At 38.6% G+C, this 15,108-nt stretch overlaps 1 long non-coding RNA gene across 2 annotated transcripts in view; it reads right to left on the bottom strand.

The window, feature by feature from the left end:
* Window positions 1-15,108, bottom strand: part of LOC109396138 (uncharacterized) — a 64,841-nt gene that overhangs the window by 8,922 nt on the left and 40,811 nt on the right. For both annotated transcript variants that reach the window (XR_002126801.1, XR_002126802.1), the window contains exons 10-13: window positions 2,965-3,054; window positions 2,625-2,665; window positions 1,751-1,786; window positions 1,628-1,668 (exon numbers count right to left, since the gene is read on the bottom strand). This is a non-coding gene — a long non-coding RNA (uncharacterized LOC109396138). The remainder of the gene's footprint in view (window positions 1-1,627; window positions 1,669-1,750; window positions 1,787-2,624; window positions 2,666-2,964; window positions 3,055-15,108) is intronic.

Raw genomic sequence — 15,108 nt, 5'->3', positions numbered from 1 at the left:
ATAATACCAACATGGGCCAGTGAAGCAACGTCCTCCACAACTAGACTGAAGAACCAAAGGACAGCAACTTGTCTGTTCCCCTTCCCTGATTCCCCAACTCTGTTCCCTCCCTGAATTCCCCCAATAAAATCTTTAAAAAAAAATGAAGCATGATTTCAAACCAGTAAGTTAACCATCCACCTTAAGAAACATAATAACTACAGCAACCAAATGCCAAGCAAGAAAAGGAAACAAAAAGTAGTGTAAAAGATAATAAAGGTTAAAGATTGAAATAACCAAATGAAAAAATTATAAAGTCAATAAAATCAAACACTTTGATGATTTGAAAAATTCAACAAAATTCACAAAGCTTTAACTAGACGGACCAGAGGAAAAGAGAGAAGACTCAATTTAAATAAAAAACTCATACACACAGACAGTATTTTAGTGCTTACCAGAGGGTAAGGGGGTAGGGGGTAGTATATGAGGGTAAAAGGGATCAAATATATGGTGATGGCAGGAGAACTGACTCTGGATGGTGAACACACAATGTGATATATAGATGATGTATTACAGAATTGTGCACCTGAAACTTATGTAAATTTACTAGCCATTTTCACCCCCAATAAACTTCAATTAAAAAAAAAGAATGGATAAATAAATGCTGGTGCATCCACAGAATGGACTATTAATCAGCAGTGAAAAGTAAGCCATTGATATAAGCTACGACCTCAGTGTATCTCAGTGTAGGGAATCATGCTGATTGAAATAGCCTCAAAAATAACATACTGTATGATTTCATTTATATAACATTCTCAAAAGACAAAACTATAGGGATAGAGGAAATATTATTAATTGACCTGAGTAAAGACTGCAGTTAAGAGCTCTGTCAGGAGGAAAGCTGAGTTTATCTATTACTAAAAGTATTCAACACCAAGCCTCAGGTAACACAGACTCTTCTCCATAATAATGCCAAAGAATACACAGACTACTTTTCTTATTGGTGGATGCTTCAATTTTAACAAAAATGATTGATTTTTTATAACTTTCTATTTATTTTTTTATTAAAATTTACTGGGGTGACAATGGTTAGTAAAATTACATAGGTTTCAAGTGTACAATTCTGAAGGAGAACTGACCCTGGGTGGCGAACACAATGATTAATGATTTAATATGTGAAATTCCATGGCCTCTGTGCTGAATTAACCCAAGCTAATATTCTTTGTGAGGTCAATACAACATGAAAAAATTGAACTTCTTTTTTTTCCAGAAAAAATGAAGTGCTTTGTGGTTCATTATTATATAAAATCTTCATGACCTTATGAAGATTTCATAAAATTTAACAAATAATGTTCCGCATAAAAAAAAACAACTAATTAAAGTCAAGTCTTAATTATGAGAAGAGGAGCCATAATGACCCAAGATGATTTGAATATGATTATCTTAATCACACGTCAACATTCTGAAACCATAATCATTTGTTAAGGAAACTCCCAAACATGGCTTATTTTCACAAAGGGATATTTCATTGCAATATGAAACCGTTAAAAAAAAATCAACAATTTCCCCAAATTCTACATTTGTTAGTCTACCCAAAACTCATATGAAATAAAATTTGAAATTCAGAAACAAGGGTGGAGACACTCACCACAACAGGGGCACACCATGAGGGTCTTATCCGGTGAGCCACTGAAAAGATGAACACAGACACCTCAGCATGTGGCACGGAGCATGTGATGTGAATCTCAAAGGATCCTGGGTCGTTACTCACCGTTTTCTCTGAAGCGGAGGACCTCGCTCCAGCCTTCTACCTCAGAAAAACATGACACAATGAAAAGCAAAGGTAGTCTCAGAGGAGACCCAACCGTAAAAAATCACAAAGCGGTAGAATTGACTCCATTGTTAACACGTAGCACAGGCACGCAGCTTTCCTTCTCTTAGCCCAACGCTAATGAGGCTCTCCGGACGCATCACAGGTGCTTGAACCCTTCTTAACTTAATCTTTTTTTTGCTTCCTCACTAATTATTCCAGGACATACTTCCCATGCACAAGTATCTAGGTACCAGCCTCTGTTCAAAGTGGCCCAATGAAGCCAGCCTCAGGTCACCAGCATACCCCAAGTCGCATATGGCCTCATAGATGCGACACTAATGCCTCGCTCAGAAAGGGAGGCCTGGTCTCAGTGGCACGGTGTGGTCACTGGGGTCACTAAATAGAGCCGGGCTCTGGGAGCCTTATTTGTCCTGTTGGAGGGCCACTCATCTGGACCTCAGATTGACATCTGGAATGAGTCCCTCAGCATCCTCAGACAATTGTGCTCATCATTGATCCAGACGGGCGCCCGCCCGACAAATAAGCATTTCCACCGCCAGGCCTATTTCGTGCATGCTTGTCTACTGCGCTGCGAATCAAGGGCAGTCCACGGGCAGTGGCCATTCTAAAAGCAGACTTCAAAAAGGGATTTGTATTTACTAAAGGAAATAAACAATAACAAAGACTCCTTTGACAAAGTAAGCACACCTATGGGGAAAATGTCATGAAAATAGTCTCCCCTGAGCCTCTGAAGAATGAGCCCACAGACCAAGTACTGACATCATTGGCCACACACACAAGTCACTTCAAAAGCACCAGAGTAGCTGCTCACCTCTCTTTCCTGAAGTATGGTAACTTGTTCTAGCCTTTAACCTGCAGCAAAGCATCACAGAGAGTATAAGTCAGGTCAGAAAATACATGAAATGCATTTAAAAATGCAGGACAATAATTGGTTCTGTCACAATGATTTATCAAACAGGCATCCCCACACTTCTAGTCCTTGCCACACAAATCATGGTTGCTGGGTCCATTTATCACCCTTGTCATTTCCTGTCTTCACTGATTTCCTCTCGCAGTTCTTCACTCTACAATAGTCAATAATCCTTTCTGCAGAAGTCCTTCATGCTATGCAAACGAGCGCCATGGCGACCCTCTGACAGATGCATCCTTACTGAGTGGTCACTGCTTTCTCCTGTGGTTATCATCCTCCTTCAGTGTCCTCAATGCTCCAGAGCCTTCTGCGGTATCTTAGTCCATTTCCCCTCAAAATACAAGCAATAAAAAGGCAAAGTTAGAACAGCCACAGCACTTTCCATACTTCACTGAACCAATCAAAGTGCTAAGAATACTTTAGGCACTGGGCATCGTCAGGCCAAGCTTATGTCACAGTTCCCCTGCTTACTGTTTTGGCCAACATTTTGGCTACTAATTCAAAGTTGCTAATTAATTGTATTTGCGAGAAACAAGTTGTTATGTTTAGACAAGAGTCAGAATGAATACAGAGAACTGGGGGGGGGGGGAATGGGCTATTATGGAACACACGTTCAAAGGAGGTAGTTTAGAATCCAGACCATACGGTCACGAATTACCATTGGAAAAAATATTCCAACACAGGATTCTGACGTTTAAGTTTGTATCAGATGAGGACTGCTTTGTAACTCTGAGGTCCTCGTTGGCCTTTGCCCTGCCACCTGGAGCATTTGTCTTGGTTTCGCCTGTTATCAGGTCTATTCCAATAGCTGTTTTCTTCCATCTGGTGGCATCCTTCTTATTGGCCATTTCTCTTGGGCTTTGGTCTGTGTCCCCATGTTATCCCTGTGCTCTACGAAATGGCTCCTGCTGAGGAATGGTGTCCCATCTCCTAGGCTGTGGTGTCATATATTTCTAAAGGTCATTCTTTGTAGGTTTAGACCATGGGATTTTCCACAAACCAATGACCTGTTCATCACTTTCTCCTGTTCCTGAAATGTCTAAATACTTACACTTTTTAGCCTAAGGATTCACACTTGAGAAGTCTAATGGCTCTGACTCCAAGGACAAAGGGAGAATGGCTATTCCTCAGAAATATGCATTCTTCCCCAAAACAGTCTTGCTCAATGGATTTAGCAAAATATAACTATTTTAAATTATTACCTTCTAAAGGCTGTGGCACTCTAGAGTGGTTTTTTATTGTTTTAGTTGTGAATAATGGGATGAATTACACAATTAAACTCAGACTCAAACTCAGCAGACTAAACATCCTACTCTGTATGGGTATAAGTACTAAAGGAGACAATCTATGAAATAGTGTTTATCTTAGCATATAGTACATTTACCAAGAACTCAATAAATGATACATATATAAAACTGTAATACATGTACTTGAAACTACATGCAACACACACACACACACACACACACACACACACACACACACAAATGGAACACTAAAATAATGACCAGAACTCACTACCAACATTCTTTGAATAGTCTTCCTATAAAATTCATTTATTGACCATATCCAAACAAGCACATACATATATAATTTTACATGAATGAAATACAATGTCAATGCCTCAAACATAGTTAGTACTCATAACTGGTGGGAAAATGAAAACCCTGGATTTTCATATCAATTCATCTGAACACACATTACCACATGTAACTGAATACGATGCAATTGGATAAATGTACCATCACGATTTTCCCAAGCATTGTGACTTGATGAACAGGTTACTTATAATTTTACAAGAATAATTAAGGCTGCAGTGAGTACCTTTGAGTTTACATCATCTTTGAACACTACCTATTACATCCCATAGGTAAATTTCTAAAAATAAAATTGGTAGTCAAAACGTGCTAATTTCCATCGAATACATCTTTTCCATTGTCTTCTGGAAAGATTGTAATATAACAGGAGTCCCAAATTCTCCACATTTTGTTAACAAATGTACCAGTTAATCTGATAGGTGAAAAAGGACAAGTAATTCTTCAATTTGTTTCATTGTGTGTGTCTTTGTGCACACACACAGACATATTTAATTATTTCATTAGATTTATAACTATTCCATATATGTTTAACTATTTCATCATAAAGGTTGATACAGCCGGGCATCATTTTCTATGCTCTTGGCCATTCACAATAGTTTTCTTTTAGTAGTTGTTCATGTATGTGCTTTCCCACTCTAGTACGGATGCTTGTCTTTTTCTAATTGATTTCAGTAAGACTTCCATGAATATTAACACTAAATTGGTCATGTAAGTTTCAAGTAAACATACATATATATTTTTAATTGACTGTAAAATAGGAAGTAGCCCAAATTGAACCTTAAATTAGCAGGTTGTAGGCTCTCTTTTTCTCCTCTAGACCCTCCACTGTAGTTGACATGAACAAGCAAGCGCCATTTTGGAAAACGCAGTGTAACTGGATTGAAGATTGCATCCATTGGCCATGTTCATATCTTGTTTACTCTTTCACGTTTTTTACAAACTAGGTTAAATAGTAGCTTTGGGATGTTCAAATCCCATTCTGAGATGTTGACACAATTACAACTGCACAGATAAAGTAAAAATGAACTGGAGTCATTGCCCAAGGAGGTTGCATACCATCAAGGAAGCTGAAAGATTCATTTTGATACAAAATGTGCTGAAGGCGGAAAGAAGGCAGGCAAGGCCATGGACGTTAATTCCTTGGGCACTTTACAGATGGAATGTGGGAGCAATCTGTTAAAGTTTCAAGGATCATTAATGAGTAACAACTGGAAGAGGGTTCATAGCACTTTAATCCCTTATACAGTGCTGGTTTCACATTGTTTAGGCTATTATGGCATGCAGTTCTCATTTATATCATTCTCTTACAAATGAGATTTAGCAAAGGAACTAAAATAATTTTAACAAAATAATGTGGGGAAACAATTCCCAGATATTTTTACCATGTGGCTGAGTTAATCCAATATTTCTCAGGTCCTGGCTTAAGAATTGGTAAACTAAAGCCCACAGCCTGCTATTGTAAATAAAATTTTATTGGAACACAGCCATACTCATTGAATTCCACATTGTGTCTGCCTGCTTGCATACTTTGGTATCAGAGCAGATTAGGTGCAGCTTGATATCAGAGCAGATTAGGTGCAGCAGACATCATAAGTTCTGAAAAACAGGACATGTTGTTATTTAGCCTTTTACAGAAATTTTTTGCCAGTTGTGGTCTAGTTTATACATACTATGGTGATAACTACACGTAATTGGAATGAGTTTTAATTATGTAATCTAGTAGGACTGAAAAAGCAGTCATCATCATGTGTAGTCTAAATTTTCTCGTGTCAAACTGACAAAAAATGGAGACAGCCCTATTCTGATCATTCAAATTCAAGCCAGAGCTCCTGCTGGGTGGGTTCCTGACTCAATGGTCCTCAGTCCTCATGTTCTCTTTATCCTTCTGTTTATCATCACCTCAGGGACCACTGTCACCACTGGTCTTTCCACATGGGAGGTAACTCCATGGGGTCTACATTACTGTCATCTTCTGCCTCTTATAAATAATGGCAGGTTGGATGGATGGTTGGATGAATAGATAGATAGATGATAGATAGATAGATAGATAATAGATGGATGGACAGATGGATAGGCAGACAGAGAGATAATGAGATGGATGATTTGTAGATAATTAGATAGTTTATAGATAAGTTGATAGGTAGAGGTATACAGAAAGATTATGAAAAATAAATTGATAGATGATAGATAACAGTAGAATTGGGTCAACTTTTAGAATCATTAAGATAAGACGTCACAAAAGAGTTTCTCAAAACTGAGCACTTCTGTTTCCACAGAATCTCATTTATCTTACATTACCATTAGAATACTACTTCTAGGTTTCTCATAAGGGCATAGAAGGACAGTACTATGTTTTGGTGATGTGTACATTACAAAAACTGTAACAACTCCCCTTTCCTGCACGATTGTCATGGGAGTTCGAGTCATGCCAAGGTGAAAAACTATGCCATTAAAATCAAACAAGATACAACTAAAGGACTAACTCCATCTTCCCCAAATTCAGAGGTTGTGAGGTGACTAGAAGTATGTCCCACTTATTTTCAATAAAATCATGGTATTTCAAGAGCTGCATCAATTCAGTGTTAAGAAAACACATCAAACATTTACAACACAGCACAATTCACAAAATATCCCACATTTCTATGCTTTGACAATAATGGAAGCATTATCAATTAATTAAACAAAATTATATTTCTAACATTAATGCACTCCAACCTTTTCACATTGCTTTTTCTCTTTAGCAGTCATCCATTCATTCTCTAACTTATTCTTTCATTATAAATACCATGAAAGCAAAATTAGGCACTTAAAATAAATGGAATGATTATGTTCTGTCGGACTTCCTGGGTGAGACAAGAATATAAACAAAACCAATTCCCTGTCAAAGGAGCTCATTTTATCAAAATGAGGCACAGAGAGCAAGACATGAAACAAACCTTCTAGCTAAGAGCTCTTCATAACTACCCTTTGTCAAAGCATCTATCACACCCTGCTCTGCTAGCCAACACTTCCATCTCAACTATTTTCTTTACCAACTACAAGCAAATGGTTATATCCACCGGACCAGAAAGCTGTAGAATATTATCTTTGAAGTCCTAGGGAAAAAAGGCACACCATAATTCTATATTCAGTAATAATACCCTCCAAAAAAGAGGGCTGAAGAAAGATACTATCAGGTGAAACTATCTGATACTATCAAACTAAAGATACTAAAGAAACTAAAGGTACTATCAAAAGAAAAATTATCACTAGTAGTCCCGGTGCTAAAGAGAGTTCTTTGCAAAGATAGATAAAGATAACACAAGGAAAATGAATCTTCAGGATAGTAGGAATAGCATTGAAGCTTGTTAATATTTAAGTAAATATGATATATTCTTTTTTTGTTCAAATTTAACAACTGTATTGAATTTGAAGAGGCATTCTACAGTAATACATTTGAAAATCATATAGCACTTAGTAGGTACATGTATACATGTACATTTCAGAAGACAAGTAACAAATAAAATTACTCCCAGAAACCTGCATACAGTCTAAGAATATGGCTAGGAGTATCCAAAAGACTGTATTTTGCTTACACTTAATACTACTACTTCCATAAAAATACAAAGAAATAATAATTTCATATTTACTTAAATTCTTTAAAATATATCTATTTTAAAAAACAATTATACCATTGGCTATAGTGAAGCCTATATGCAGAATATGTAGATATACTATATATGACAACACTAGCATAAAATGGGGAAGAGGCTACGGAAATGGGTGTATATGGTTACAATATTTTTATGTTTAGTGAAGTGATGTAATATTTAGTCTTCAAATATTGTAAAAAGTAAATATGTATATTGTAATCATTAGAGGAACCACTCAAATTCAAAGAGGTAGAGTTAACAACTTAAAGAAAAATGAGGGGCTAGCCGAGTGGCTCAGTTGGTTAAAAGTTGACTTAAGAGCACGAGCTCTGAGCAACAGTGCTGCCAGTTCAATTACTACATGGGCCCGAGTGACGCTGCGCCTGAGCTGAGCTGTCACGGAGCTGCCAACAGGTGGCAGGATGGCTCAGCTGGTGTAACAACAACATTGCTTGTTCAATGGTCGGCTATGCCCACGCGTGACTAAGGCTGAACTCGGCACTTTGAGCTGAGATGCCGCCCGGATGGCTCAGTGGGTAGAGTGCGCACTCTTAACAACAAGGCTGCTGGTTCGACTCCCGCATGGGATGGTGGCTATGCCCACCCACAACCAAGACTGAACACAGCACCTTAGCTTAGAGGCCACGAGCTGCCGACAGGCAGCCAGATGGCAACTGGTGCTCTCCACAACAAAGATTAAAAAATAACTTGGATGGTCCCCTCCCCCAACTCCCCAATAAAATCTTAAAAAAAAAGAAAAATGAAATTTTGATAAAAATTTCAAACAATCAAATGAAAGCCAGAAAAGAATGGAAAGAAGAACAAAGAAGAGAAGCTACAGACACTGGAGGGAAGTACACACTAAAAGAAAAAAATGGTACACTTAAATTCACTTTTTCAATAATTATATTAAACATAAATAGAATAAACATACCAACTATTAAGTTAAAACATATCCCTATTATATGCTATCTAAAATGATGAAACTTTATACATAAAGGTACAGGTTAAAGGAAAAAAAGAGGAAATATACACCATACAAACAGTAAGTATAAGAAGGCTAGAATGGCTAGATTAATTTCAGATAAAGTAAACTTCAAAATAGTGTATTATCTCTGGTAATACACTCTTATACATTTCATAATATAAGAGGGTCCATTTACAAGGGAGACATAGCAATCATTAATATATTCATGTGACTAATAACAGACTTTCAAATTACATGAAATGAAACTGACAGAAATAAAGTGAGTAAATCCACAATCATATTTGGTGATTTTAAAAACTACTCTTTCCATAATTTAAGGAACAAGAAATAACAGCAATTATGAACAACACTCTCAACCATCTCAACCTAATGGGCATTTATAAAACACTAAAACCAACAACTTTAAAATAAATGTACTTTTAAGTGTCTATGATACATTCACCAAGAACAATCATATACCAGGCCAAAATATAATTCTCAATAGGTTTAAAAGCATTAACTTATATAGATTAGTGATATATAAAATAATGAAAATTAGAAATTCATGTAAGTATAGAAAGTATCTCCTTTTTGAAATTTTATTATGTTTCAAAACTAAAGTACCTTTTTAAAAAAAATCAATGGACTTATACATTTGTGTAACTAATGAAATTTGCATAGCTAATGAAAGTTTCTCTTATTTTCCCCAATTATATGTTGGTAATTCTGCTTTAAAGTTAAGTAACCCTTATTGAAAGAGTTTAGTCAGCACAGGGTTGAAATGCAACCCTAGAATAATGGTTCTACACCTTAGGAGGAGATTCGACAGAGAGAAATGTTTTAACTGTCATTAAAGTGGGGCATCTTACTCAACGCTAAGAAAACTCAGAAAATTAAAACAGTATTGAAGAAAGACTTCTGGTAAGATGGCGGAATAGACAGACGCTGTGCCAACTGCCTCCCAGGATAACACCAAAATTACAAATAATTTATAAAACATTCAACCTCGGAAGTCCCCTGAACACTAGATGAACATAACCTCTAAATGAAGGCCTTAAAGAGAAGGCCTTGTTGAGTCTGGTAGGAGGGGCGGAGACGAGAGAGGGCGAACCCCAAGAGGGACACCTCAGCACTGTAGAGGCTTCTCTGGTTGGTGGAGAGACCCTCCGGCCCCATACCAAGCTCACCAGCCCAGAGTTACTTTGCCAGGAAGAGGAGTTCCACGGCAGCTGGCAGTAGAAATTAGTGAGGACTCTTTGCTCAACTCAGTGAAGCTGAGGGCGGCTAGAGAACCAGTGGAGCCCGTACAGGGAATCGCTGGCTGGTGAGCACTCACCTGGTCCCTGGAGGGAGTAGCTGTGTGAGTGGGACCCAGGAGCCTGCGGGGAAGAAATGAACTGGGCACCTTTGGTGCAGGAGCTGGAGGTTTGGGGACCATGTTCTCCTGGTGTGGAGCTTGCACACGAGTAGTGTACAGGAGGGCACCATTTTTTCAGGGCTGGGCCCTCCCACAGAGGCTCAGGTCCGGGACCGCATTGGTCTGGTGGAATTGGCGTAGGAGTGAGTGTGCGCGTGCAGGCGTGTGAGCGTGCGTGCGTGTGAGCATGCACATGCGGCCTTGGATCCTGCCCTCCACACTGCTTGTGCTGCGTGGTAGCCAGGGAAACGCCTGGCCGGTGTGCTCTGGCTTCAAAAGGCTGTTCATTGAGATGTGGGTGTGCATGAGCAGCCTTGGGTCCCTGCTCTCAGCATTGCTCATGCAGAGTTGAAAAGGTGGTGACTGGCTGTCGGGCTGCTCGGCCTGATCTTCAAGAGCCTTATTGGGACAGGCTGAGACTGGGAGTTTTCCTGGGAGTGTTGGGCTGTGAGCTGTGCGCCTTTGTAATCTGGCCGGGGCTTTCCTGGTGAGTTTATGCCGGCTGGTTGCCGGTGCAGGAGTGCATGCTGCTCTGACTTGGTGGGGGCCACTGACCACACCTGGTGGTGCCTTGGGGGCCTGCCCTGCCCACCTAGAGCTGTGTTGCCAGGGGCACCCTGAGCCCCTAGTGCCTGACCCCATCTCTGCAGGCCACAGGGAGTTTTTTGCAGCAGCAGACAAGCCGCAACAACCTGTGAGGATTTTTGGTGGTGAGCACGATTCCAGAGCACAGAGCAGCTAATTGCGGGAAGCTCACTGCAAGCCTGAGAGGGAGGCCAGCCCATGATGCATTGAGCCCTTCCCCCAACAGCTGGTGCTGAGTCACCCAGAGTCTCTCTATTGCTGAGGAAGTGGTCTGCAGATTAAAGCAGTCAGAGAACCCCCCTCCTTTTTTATTTCTTCTTTTTTTTCTTTTTTTTTTCTAGGTGATCCTTCTAATACATCAAAATAATCACAGAACAGCAGTCAGAATGAAGAAACAAAGAAACATGTCCTAAGTAAAAGTTCAGAAGAAACCTCTAGAAATGGACATAAATGAAACAGAGGTATCCAACCTTTCAGAGACAAGAGTTTAGAACACTGATGATAAGAATGTTTAGGAATTTAGTGAAGACATAAAGGATAGAGATATCATGAGAAACAACCAGTTAGAACTAGAGAATACAATAACTGAAATGAAGAACACACTCGAAGGAATCACCAGTAGATGAGATGAGGCAGAGGATCGGATCAGCGATTTAGAAGACAAAATAGCAGAAATCACCCAGTTGGAACAACAAAAAGAAAAAATAATAAAAAAACAATGAAAACAGTTTAAGAGACCTGTGGGACAACATCAAGCGCAACAACATTTGCATCATAGGAATACCAGAAGGACAAGAGAAGAAGCAAGGGATCGAGAATGTGTTTGAAGAAATAATGACTGAGAACTTCCCTACCCTGGTGAAGGAAATACAAGCCCAGGAAGTGCAGAGAGTTCCAAACAAGCTGAGCCCAAACAGGGCCACACCAAGACACATCATAGTTAAAATGGCAAAGGTTAAAGACAAAGACAGGATCCTAAAAGCAGGAAGAGAAAAACAGCATGTTACAAAGGAACTCCTATAAGTCTAACAGCTAACTTTCCTACAGAAACTCTGCAGGCCAGAGGGGAGTGGCAGGAAATATTCAAAGTGATGCAATATAAAGGCCTACAACGAAGATTGCTCTACCCAGCACGGCTATCACTTAAAATTGAAGGAGAGATAAAGAGCTTCTCAGAAAAGGATAAGCCTAAGGAATTCATTACCACCAAGCCAGCATTGCAGGAAATGTTAAAAGAGCTTTTTTAAACATAAGAAAGGAGAAAACAAGCTAACCCAGGAAGATCAGAAATACAAATAACAAAATGGCAATAAATATGCATCTATCATTAATCACTTTAAACATGAATGGGCTAAATTCTCCAATCAAAAGACACAGAGTGGCTGAGTAGATAAGAAAACAGGACTATGCTGTTTACAAGAGACTCATCTCAGATCAAAAGACACACAAAGACTGAAAGTAAAGGGATGGAATCAAATATTTCAGGCAAATAAAAATGAGAAAAAAGCTGCAGTACCAAGACTTACTTCAGACAAAATAAACTTTAAAATGAAGACTACAATAAAAGACAAAAAAGGGCACTACATAATAATAAAGGGGTCGATTCAACAAGAGGACATAACCCTAGTAAACATATGCACTCAACATAGGAGCTCCTAAATATATAAAACAGATTTTGACAGACATAAAGACAGAGATCAATAGCAACATTATCGTAGTAGGTGACTTCAACACCCCGTGTCACCAATGGACAGATCCTCCACACAGAAAATCAACATGGAAACAGTGGCCTTAAATGACACTTTAGACCAGCTGGATTTAATCGATATTTTTAGAGCATTTCACCCAAAAGCAACAGAATATACATTCTTCTCAAGTGCACATGAAACATTTTCCAAGATAAACCACATGTTAGTCCACAAAACAAGTCTCAAATTTAAGAAGACTGAAATCATATCAAGCGTCTTCTCTGACCACAATGCTATGAAACTAGAAATCAGTTACAAGAAGAAATCCGGAAAGCACACAAATACATGGAGGCTGAATAACATGCTACTAAATAGCATGTGGGTCAAAACTGAGATCAAGGAAGAAATCCAAAGATACCTCGAGACAAAAGAAAACGAAAACACAACAACCCAAAATCTATGGGGTGCATCAAAAACAGTCCTAAGAGGAAAATTCATAGCAATGCAGGCTTATCTAAAGAAACAAGAACAATCTCAAATCAACAGACTATCTTTACATCTAAGGGAAGTGGAAAAAGAACAGCAAAACAAGCCCAAAGGGAGTACAAGGAAGGAAATAATAAAGACCAGAGCAGAAATAAATGAAATAGAGACCAAAAAAAAAATACTAAAGATCAATGAAACCAAGAGCTGGTTTTTTGAAAAGATAAACAAAATCAACAAACCCTTAGCCAGACTCACCAAGAAAGAGAGAGAGAGGACCCAAATTAATAAAATCAGAAATGAAAGAGGAGAAGTGACAACAGATAACATAGAAATACAGAAAATTCTAAGAAAATACTATTAGTGACTATATGCCAACAAATTCAACAATCTGAAAGAAATAGATAAATTTCTAGAAGCATATAATCTACCATGTCTCAACCAGGAAGAAACAGAAACTCTGAACAGACTAGTTACTACCAAAGAAATTGAATCAGTAATCAACAAGATTCCAACAAACAAAAGTTCTGGACCACATGGCTTCACAGGTGAATTTTATAAAACATTCAAAAAACAATTAATACCTATTCTCCTCAAACTATTCCAAAAAATACAGAAGGAGAGAAGGCTCCCAAGCACATTTTATGAGACCAGTATTACTCTGATCCCAAAATCAGACAAAGATATTACAAAAAACAAAAACTACAGGCCGATATCCCTAATGAACATACATGCAAAAATCCTCAACAAAATACTAGCAAACCGAATTCAGTGTCACATTAAAAAGATCATACACCACGATCAAGTGGGATTCATTCCTGATACGCAAGGTTGATTCAACATCCACAAATCAGTTAATGTAATACATCACATTAACAAAATGAAAAATAAAAATCAGGGCCAGCAGAGTGGCACGTTGGTTAAGAGCCATCTTGGGACGCCAGCTCTGAGCAGCAGGGCACCGGTTTGTATCCCATATGTGGGCCAGTGACACTGCCCTCTACAGCTAAGATGATGAACAACAGCTTGACCTGAAGCTGGGCTGCCATGAGTCGCTGGCAATGGGGTAGGCTGCAGCCCCTGCTGCAGTGGGCTGCCATAAGCTACTGTGTGTAGCTAGTAGCCGGTAGGAGCTGCCAAGAGCCGCCATAAGTGGCCATCCAGAGGCCAGTGACCGATCTGCTTCGCCGGGGAAGAGTGCAATGATACCACCAACATGGGCCAGTGAAGTGAAGTCCTCCACAACTAGACTGAAGAACAAAAGGACATCAACTTGTCTGGTCCCCCTCCCCCAAGTCCCCAAAAAATCTTTAAAAAAAATAAAAATAAAAATCATATGATTATATCAATAGATGCAGAAAAAGCATTTGACAACATCCAGCAGCCATTTATGATAAAAACTCTTAGCAAAGTGGGAACAGTGGGATCGTATCTCAACATAATAAAGGCCATATATGATAAGTCCACAGCAAACATCGTACTCAATGGGGAAAGGCTAAAAGCTTTCCCCTTAAGATCAGGAACAAGACAAGGCTTCCCACTTTCACCACTTCTATTCAACATAGTTCTGGAAGTTCTAACCACAGCAATCAGGCAAGAAAATCAAATAAAAGGCATCCAAATTGGAAAAGAGGAAGTAAAATTGTCATTATATGCAGATGACATGGTACTATATAGAGAGAATCCCAAAGATTCCACCAAAAGTCTGTTAGAACTGATAAATAAATTTAGCAAGGTAACAGGATACAAAATTAATATTCAGAAATCAGTTGCATTTGTATACACCAAAAATCAACTATCAGAAGAAGAAATCAGGAAATCAATCCCTTTTACAATTGCTTCAAAACAATAAATATCTAGGAATAAATTTAACCAAAGAAGTAAAAGACCTGTATTCAGAAAATTATAAGACACTGAAGAGAGAGAAATCAAAGAAGATACAAATAAATGGAAATACATACCATGTTCATGGATAGGAAGAATTAATATAGTTAAAATGTCAATACTACCTAAGG

The sequence above is a fragment of the Hipposideros armiger genome, unplaced genomic scaffold (genome assembly GCF_001890085.2).
Source record: "Hipposideros armiger isolate ML-2016 unplaced genomic scaffold, ASM189008v1 scaffold_504, whole genome shotgun sequence".
Classification (NCBI taxonomy): Eukaryota; Metazoa; Chordata; class Mammalia; order Chiroptera; family Hipposideridae; genus Hipposideros; species Hipposideros armiger.
This window is presented reverse-complemented; position numbering and strand designations above follow the sequence as displayed.